The sequence below is a fragment of the Lygodium microphyllum genome, chromosome 30 (genome assembly GCF_053477565.2).
Source record: "Lygodium microphyllum isolate KBCC chromosome 30, Lygodium_microphyllum_v1.1.10, whole genome shotgun sequence".
In the NCBI taxonomy this organism is placed as follows: Eukaryota; Viridiplantae; Streptophyta; class Polypodiopsida; order Schizaeales; family Lygodiaceae; genus Lygodium; species Lygodium microphyllum.
This window is the reverse complement of record NC_141164.1, coordinates 3,157,587-3,167,636: the sequence shown is the minus strand read 5'-3', so window position 1 is coordinate 3,167,636 and position 10,050 is coordinate 3,157,587.

Sequence of the window (10,050 nt, the reverse complement as noted above, 5' to 3'; positions counted from 1 at the left end):
GTGTTTGGATCCGTTGCTCGTCACCAGCTCTCTTACTCGAACCTTGCCATGACACCACAGTCCATTGTGGAGCGCATTTTGTCAATACACTCCACGCGAAAATGCCGTCCGCACAACCACGCCGCACTATATATTTTGTACTGTATATTGAAACACTCAAATTAGATGTTGCATATAAAATTTAGATACGATAGATTCTAAACCCCTCATCACCTTTGGACTACATCCCCTCAAGAATTCCCACTCCTCCATTGAGACCTCTGTCCCTTCGCGAGATGCTGCGGTCAAGGCTCCATGCAACCATCGCGTTGACATAAACCGCGGCATCTCCTCCATGCCTTCGGGATATCGAATCGGTCGATGACGCGTATTATGTTGGAATTCAGCTCGCGCTTCCTCTCGATCTTGCCTTGCAATCTAGTACTTGGCGAGCCACGTCTCCATGGAGGCATGATGCAACGTACAAAAGTGATTCATCTTCTCTTCCATTGAGGCATCCATTCTTTTTTCTACCCCATTTCCAACCACCACATCTCCAGTCAGTCTATCATCGTCCTTCAGCGAGACCATAGCATTTCATTGTCTGGTTCCACTATTGGTAGCCATTGTGAAATATGCACTAGCGCCTCAGACACCAACCAACCTTCGACCATGCTAGCTTCTGGCCGAGCTCGTTGTCGCACAAAGCCTTTCAGGGTTTTCATGAAACGCTCCAAGAAGAACATCCATCGCATATGGACAGGTCCAGCAATCTCCACTTCGTCTACAAGATGCACAAGAAGGTGGATTTGTATCGTGAGTATGCTAGTGGGCAGGTATTTCTCAAAGAGATAGATCGTCTCCACTACTCCCGGTCTTGCGGATTCAATAGAGGACATCTTAATCTCCTTCTGTGAAATCCATTGCACCAAAGTCGACAACTTGTAAATGGCCTCGTGAATTTCTGGAGTAAGTCATCCTGCAATCGCGATCGGTAGTACAAACTACCACAAATGAGAAAGCATTATGAATAATGGCCACATTCCAAATAGCAAAATGCCCACGCTAATTACAATCCATTCGTAGTACAAACCTGACATATCTTATGCCAATCATGGGATTTTAGCCCCGATAATTGGTTGTCTTTAGAAAATGCGGACCTGAGAGAACGCATCATACTCGTCGGAGTGCGGATAGGCTTGATTACTTGCTTCACAATGTGCTCTTCTTTAGTGGACAAAACCCAAGGAACGCGAAGAAGCTGCACGCGACCATCAGCACTCGACTGTGGCCAAAGCGCCTCCATCTTACCTACCTCCTTCAAATCCATTCGTGCCCCTATAGTGTCCCTCTTTCCTGTGATGTGGTCCCATAGCAAGCTGCCCACATTCTTGAAAATATGCATGGGATCCAACAAGTGGTTGACCTGTAAGTGGGTCCAATATGGCAACTCGTAGAAAACTGAGAACCGCCTGATTCCATTTGGATGTGATTCCGCGTGGACCATTTTCAGCTCGTACCAGCTTGCGGTGTTCATACGTGTTGGAGGTCATCCAAGGAAACCTTCCCTGAGTTCATGATCCTCTGGCAAGAAAGCAACGTGTCCTTGATATACCATCTTCTTCATGGTTCGTGACCTTCGGGAGTCTAACTGTGGCCTGCACAATGGACATGCATGATAAGTTGAGGTAACCAGACCTGTTCCAACACTAGTACCTAGTGAATACTTGATTGAATGAGATAAAATATAGATATTACCAGCGAGAACGGAGGCCTGCTCACCTGAGCACTCTCCCAATCCCGGAAAGTCATGCATCGTCCACATGAGAATGGCTCAAATGTTGGCTGACCGCCGACCATCGCGCCTGCTCATATCTTGCATAGTGACCCCCTCCTCCCACAAAATCTTAAGCTCATCGACTAATGGACGAAGATACACGTCCATATTTTTTACTTTGTAGCGGCCTGGGACAAGCAAGCTAAGGATGAGATGTCCTTTTTTCGTAGAAAGCCATGGAGGGATGTTGTAGTTGACAAGGACTATAGGCCACACACTGTAAGAAGTTGAGCGCAGACCAAATGGGTTCACGCCATCCATTGCGAGATCGAGCCAAAGATTCCTTGGCTCTCACGCAAAGCCTGGGAAGGTAGAGTCAATGTGGCTCCATGCGCGCAAATCCGTTGATATTCGTTGAACTCCATCCGTGGAGCTATTCTGTGCATGCCACGTTGTCAAGCTCGCCATGTCGGACGTATGAAACATGTGGTTTATGCGGGGGATGAGCGAAAAGTGTCTGAGAACTTTTTGAGGGATAGTTTGCCCTTGCAAGTCCTGTCGATACCTGTGAGCACCACACTTTGGACATGTCTCCATAGTCTCGTATTCTCCTCGAAACAGACAGCAATCGTTGATACATGCATGGATGTTATTGTAGTCCATGCCAAGCTTTCGTAAAACATGTCGTGCATCATCACAAGACTCAGGCAAGGTATTTGCAGGTGGTAATATATGATATTTTAATAACCTGAAAAAAATCATAAAACACCTTGAAAAAACACAAATGTTTGTAATAATAGTGTCAAAAAAGAAAATCAATGAAGCGTATGTACAAGGTACCTGAACAACTCGGTCACACTCGTATCGAGGCATGGTATTTGCAAGTGGTAATATATGATATTTCAATAACCTGAAAAAAATCATAAAACACCTTGAAAAAGCACAAATGTTTGTAATAATAGTGTCAAAAAAGCAAATCAATGAAGCGTATGTACAAGGTACCTAAACAACTCGGTCACACTCGTATCACTCCATCCGTATTTTGCTTGTACACTTAAGAGTACAAGCAGTGTCTTCAACCGAGATACTTGGCACCCATCATATAATGGTATGGATGCTTCTTCTCTAAGTGGATCAGAAGTCTCGACATCCATGGAAATCAATGCATCGATCATTGCCTCCATCTCAGGCTCCAAGATTGTAGGTAGGTCTAGAAGGTTGCATGTCTCCTCTGGCATTGACGGTATAGATTGGCCTTGCAAGTGGTGGATTGGCTCCTGCACTCCATCCATCGCACGCCCACGAACTCCTCTAATTGGTCGCAAAGGGTGCACTCCCCCTTGGGACGAGACATCACCTCCCTGGATAGAAAATTTGCCAGCAAGACCCAATCTTATTGTATATGGTATTCAATTAGCTTGCGAGTACAATGCATGATTGATATTAACTTCAAATTACCATTTGCTGAAAATCCGCAATCGCCTAATCAATGATCTCAGATTGAAACTCGCCAAATCGTCGTACGTGTTCTATAGACAATCGGCGTTTTCGTCTAATTGCCCACTTGCATTGAGAGCAAGGACATGGGACACGCTGATTAAGATATACGCCTCACGATCTTGAACAACATGACCTTCTTCGTTTTCCATCTTGTCTACGTTACAACAAACAATTTAATGACTTGTAATACAATTTGGGAAAACGAGGCTCAAATGGATAGCTTTATGGAGATGTATGTCAAGTTGCAAGTTGACCATAAGCTCTTGCTTGAGAGGTTTTAGCCTCTACAAGAGGTTGAGAAGCAAATTTTGAAAAACATTGAGGTTGATATTGATGCATCCATGGTGTTGAAATCTAAACTTCAAGATATAAGAAATGCTTTACTGATTGATGTAAAAAATGCATGGGACATAGTAGTTGAGAGATTTATTGATGTTATATCTCGGCCATATACCATGCTCAAGGATTTGTTTGTCCCGGTAGATAATTATTCATTATTGTAGAAAAAAAAGGCATTGGTTCATAAGGTTCATGAGTTGAAGACTAAATGTTTGGACTTGACTAAAAGATTGGATAATGCCTTAGATGCTAAAAGGAAAAGTAATGAATATGTTACTTCATCATTGCAACAAAAAGATTTGTGACAAGGATGCTATGATTAATGAAGTTCTTCACGAGGTGAATATAGAATTGAAGGGGATGGAACACGATTCTTCTTTGGGATTTAGTGGTGATCAATCAATTATTGAGGTGTCTTCTTGTATGGCCATTATGCCTTATATACCTAGCTATGGTCTCTAGGTTATGTACTTTGAGTATCTTAGAGGGGCTCTACTAGGATTACTTATACAATTGCACTAGAGGGCTTTAAGTATAAGTAATCCTAGTCAATAAAATACAACTTTGTCAACAAATCCTAGTTGTATAAGTAATCCTAGGTGCCATTGAGGAAATTTCACTTTCCACTTTGTTTCATCATAGTTCTTTCTTAGTCTCATTTTGTTGACACCTAGGATTACTTATACAACTGCACTAGAGGGCTTTGAGTATCTTAGAGGGGCTCTACTCAATGTTACATATATATCATAATATGCATTAATCATGCATGTGTGTGTGTGTGTGTGTGTGTGTGTGCGTGTGCATGTGCATGTGTGAAATAATATCATGAAGTAGCGATATGTGTCAGCGTATACCCTAGTTATGGGATATCAAGATGTCAAGTAAATTCTATATGCTTATGTACACTTACCCATATATTCATATATTCTTTCTAGCACAACATCAACATTGATGGTATAGAAAATTTATGAGTATCATTGAGGATGTCTTAGTCTAATAATAAACTAATCTCAACAAAAAGCATCTTAGTAATGTGGTTTTTTTGTCCTAGGTCCATGTATAAAAATTAATGCCATCTATGAAATTTATCAACTTTTATTGTAATGATTGGAAGACATCAAATGCAACAATGTAATGCAAGGTTACCATGTCAAAGACAATATCAAATAGTAAAAATGTTTGTGCCTGTGTGGGGGGGTGTGTGTACCATAGTTATAAAATTTGTTCCAATCAATTATACTCATAGTCATAATCTTTGAAGAAAATATCTTATGCTCAATTTAAGGGATTCTTCTTCTATGACAATACTTTTGGGTTCATTTTGATGAAGTACCATAATGACCATTAGCTAGGGGATCATTTTCTTTTAGTCCTTCCGTTGACTAGTTGGCATGATTACTAATTTGCTATGCCTATAAAGTTAATACAAAAACAAGGAATTATGCATATCACAATTAGATCCCCTACTTGGACATTATGAAGGATATGACCAATTTTAAGCCATCTTAAAGAGTCACCAATATACGTGGCCCATGGTAAAGCACATTGCATACCATTATCGATAAGTCCATTATCGTGCATCTTAAATCTCCTAATTAGACTTTATAAAGTGTATGACCAATTTTTAGCCCTCTTAAGGAGTCGATGTAATGGTACCCATAAAAAAAGCAAAGTGCATACCATTACCATAATCATGGATATGTTATCGTTCCAATATATACACACACAGGTGGACTACATCTTGAGTAGACAACAGCTATCCATTTGAGTAGACATACATCTCCATAAAGCTATCCATTTGAGTATACATCTGTTACTCTTTCTCTCTCTCTCTCTTTCTCTCTCATTTCCTCTCCCTCTCACAATATATCCTAACACTCTCCAAAAGCAAAAGGGAGAGGGAAAGAGAGAATGCACTCTCCCTCCCTCTTCCTCTCCCTCTCTTTCTCTTTCTCTCCCTCTCTCATTTCCTCCCTCTCCCTCTCTTTCTCTTTCTCTCCCTCCCTCTCCCTCTCCCTCTCTTTCTCTCTCATTTCCTCTCCTAAACAAGCAAAATAGAAAGTGATTTAAACCTTAAACAAGCAAAAGAAGGAGAGAGGGAGACTCACCGATGAGATATGGCGACTGTGGGGCGGCTCCTCTTCGCGATGAAGGCTCCTCCTTACCTTCGCGAACAACGGCGTCAGCGGCGGCAAGTCTTCTTCCTCTCCCTCTCTCATGACGGCCGCTCTCTCTCTCGCTCTCGCTCTCAAAACACAAAACGCAAGAACGCGAAATAAACCCGCGCTCGGTTTTGGCCTATGTTTTTTCCCTGTGGAGCATCGCTATTTGCATCGCTTTTAGTGACGGCGGGTAGCGATGCAAATAGCGACGCCGGTACCCGCATCGCTACCCGCCGTCACTATAGGCTTAAATCCTTGTAGTGGCAGCTCCTCCTCTCCTTCGCGAACGGCGATGGCGACGGCAAGCCTTCTTCCTCTCCCTCTCTCAGCCTCTATGCAAAACGGTCGCTCTCTCTCTCGTTCTCCCTCTCAAAATGTCTCACGAATGCGCGAAATGAAACACACTCGGGTTTCGGCCCTTTTTTTTTCCCTGTGGGGTGTCGCTATTTGCGTCGCAAATGCGACGCGCATTTGCGACGCAAATAGCGACGCCACTATTCCTGCGTCGCTATACATGTGTTTCCTTGTAGTGTAATGTAGATTAAGCAAGACAAGCCCTTAAAAATGTGCTAAAAATTATGGGTTGTTGTCTAGGGTCTTCTCCTATTGCTACTATCCCTCCTAGGTCACTTGGCACTGACCAAAGATGCTCCAAAAGAATAATAACAAATTGGGGAAGGTGGGGAGCAAATCTTTACCTCATATGATTGAAGATATGGATGCCATAAAAGATAGGGTTGAAGCTATTTTTCTGAGGCTAAAGTGGAATGATTGAAGCTCCTCAAATGCTTGCTTCGATACCAATTGAAAGGGTGAACAGGAGCGAGAGAGAAAAGCACACACAAAAGCAAGAGCAAGATCTATGGAGGTTTGAATAAGAGAGATCAAGATTGGTGTGTGGAAACTTCCAATAGTCACAATGTGTGTCATGCCTTTCTTTTATTATTCTACAATGTACAGGTGTGCGGACACTAAGGACAAGGTAAATACAGGTGGCTAGGCACAGGCATCCTTTAAACCTCGACAATAAAAAATTTGATCCATAGCTCCCTCAAATTTGAGAGTGGTGTTAAACCATGCAGTGAGCTTCATCACAAGGCCAATAATGTTTAGTATTAAACTCAACTATGCTTCTGCGTATCTTTTTGGTGTCCAATATGACTTTACATGAAGAACCATTAGACATTTTTTCCATATTTCTATTGAGAGAAGCTGCCAATAGTTCCACACTAGCTAGGAATTAGCCTCAAATCACAACATTCAATCTTTGCTCAAACTAATAGAGTGATCTTTTGTAGTATGTTCTACCTCCTACTAGTTAGGAGATTGGAATATCTCCCTTTGTAGATTCACTCCTCTTGCACTTGTGTGTGCTTGTATTCGAACTAATAGTGTTAATCAAAGCACCATTATCCTCGATGCTCTCATTCATGGTGACATTCTTCTCCTTCGAGCTATGCTTTCTAGTAGTGCTTTGGCCACCTCCCAAGAGAGTTGCATGATGTGGTTGGGGCCTAATGATGACTAGGTGCTTTGCGTGGGCATTAGGGGGGAATTGGATTCGCATGGGTGGATAGGTGGGTGGGCGGGTAGTAGTTCGTGTAGGAGGTTAGGAGCACATTTTGCGAGGGGGGGGGGATGGGTACGTGACATGTGGGGCCCCTCCCAAAAACCTTTATATATATATATATATATATATATATATATATATATATATATATATATATATATATATATATATATATATATATATATATATATATATATATATATATATATATAGTACCCTTGTTACAAGTGAAGCTATGTGATGTTTTGTAATTATATTTTTTGTTATTTTTTTGGGTTGAAGAAGGAAAACATAAGCGTACACCCAAAATTGAAGAAATGCTTTTTAAGAAAAGCTTAAACGTTTGAAAACTTTTAGGCTTTTCAAGTTTGTAAACTACAAAAGCTTTAAAAAGCTTAAAAGAAAGCTTTGAATGTTGGAAAGCCTTAAGCCTACATAAAAGGGGGAGAGTTAAGTAGTATGGGCCATTCCTTCATTATGAAATTCGTCTCTTATTTGAGGAGAGACGAAGGTCACACACAAGTGTGTGGAGATGCGTACGTTAGTTCCTTGGTCATTACATTTGCAAACTAAAAGATTAGATTCAAATCTTCGTCATTTGTTCTTTTCAAGATTAGTAAATAGTAGTGAAACGAAAATGAAAGAAAATAATCTTTTGAATGTATGGCAAAAATGAAAACAAAAACGAAAACGTAAAACTTCAACAACCTAGATATTTTGAATGGATGGGAAAATGACACATTCTCCCATAATTATATAATCATGAAAAGATTTGTGCCAACTCTTTGACATGCTATATAGTATGTTTTCTTATTTCATATCCTTCATCTTTTTAGTTTCTTAAGGTTAGATTCAAATATTCGCCATTCATTCTTTTTAAGATTAGTAAATAGTAGTGAAACAAAAATGAAAGAAAGCGATATTTTGAACGTATGGTGAGAACGAAAGCATAACGGACTTTCAAACGTACTAAAAAAAACGAAAACGTAAAACTTCAACAAACTGGATATTTTGAATGGATGAGAGAATGGTACATTCTCCCATAATTATTTAATTACGAAGAGATTTGTGCCAACTCTTTGGCATGCTATATAGCATGTTTTCTCATTTCATTTAGTTTTTTAAAAAGTTTTTGAAATACTATTATTATTTATTGATTTTATTCATTTATTTTATTAGAATTACTATTAAGAAGAAAAAAATCACCATCCTTACATATCGAAAAATAAACTATATTTAAAAAAATTTACGAAGTATAGCATGTTTTTTCGTGAACAAGTGTAGTGTAATTTATGATAAAAACTTATTATTCTCATCAGCATCAATGGACAATATTAAGAAACAAAGTTACTAGGCATCCTTCAGGACTTCTAGAAAAAGGAAAACTATGGCTTCTAGAAAAACATTAGTAAAACCGTTTGTTGCCTTGGTACGACATAGAAAAATTTGAATAATCTTGGGTGATAGAATGCGAAAGCATCATTGGAAGAGTAACAATGTGCGCATCTTGTGGTATAATCACAATGCAATATCATGCTATCAACTTGCAAAATAATGATCCATCTACAGAAGAAGTACAAGTTACAACAACTTTGTCAAGCACTATTCTCATCCTTGCATGCCAACAACACGGAGTCAACACGATGATGACTAAATGTTGACCATGTCTTACGAAGAAAGAGAGAAACAAATATGTGCTGTTACTCTTACAAGACTATACACAACAGATTCTCAATGCAAAGCTATTATAACTTCATTTATTGACATCATTGATACATCCATCTCAGTCTTTGTAAAATGACAATACCGATTGCGAATGGAATCTTGGATTGTTGATCTATTCTCGATAACCCTCTAGTCTCTCAAAATGATGGATCGCTTTTGTAGCCATCTATTAGAATTGACTTGACTACATCCGTATTGTGGATGTGTTTGCTTTCATAATCCATTGATCCAGAAGTACATGGCTATAGCAGAACATCCACATCAAAGGACAAGGCTTTGCATCCTCAATAGGCAATCCATTGAAAGGATTATAGTGCTCCATCTTGAAAGCTCTCCATTCAACCTAATGCTCCAAGTAGATCACGAGAATGAAAGATATTATAGTTTGCTCGAAAATATAGTCGAGCCAAGCTAGGCATTCCAAAGAGTTGATTAGCATGAGTTCATATGCATCATATTGTAAAATATTAACCGTCTTGTTAAAAAAACAACGACGTTCAGGATGGACGGCTTGCCTACAAGAACCTCACCTGCCTAGATATCACCTTGGAAAATACAATGTTTCTGTTCTTATTTCCACTTGGCCATGGTACCTAGGACCAAAAGAAATGTGAACGTTCAAAATCATGATCAGTGACTCGAATTACATATGCATACATATTCTCTTTTTGACATCCTCATGTATTTAAACAACGCAAAAACTTTATCTACAAACATACTTTGCTTCGAAACACGACGCATGTCTAGACACCATTAGTAAAACTGCTACATAACAAATATACAAGAACTAGATATAGAACTTCAAACTCCTTTACTGAGCTGCACATGTCAACCAAGTTAACTCCAAACGTGTCGATTAAAGATTGATCAATTCCGTGAACTCATGGTAACACCTCGTTCCCATCACTCCTCGTCGCTAATGCTCTCTTTCTTTCCCACTTGACTTTTGCAACCCGCCCAACGTGAAACCAGTTGGGCGGACAGTCCCAAATTGTCAA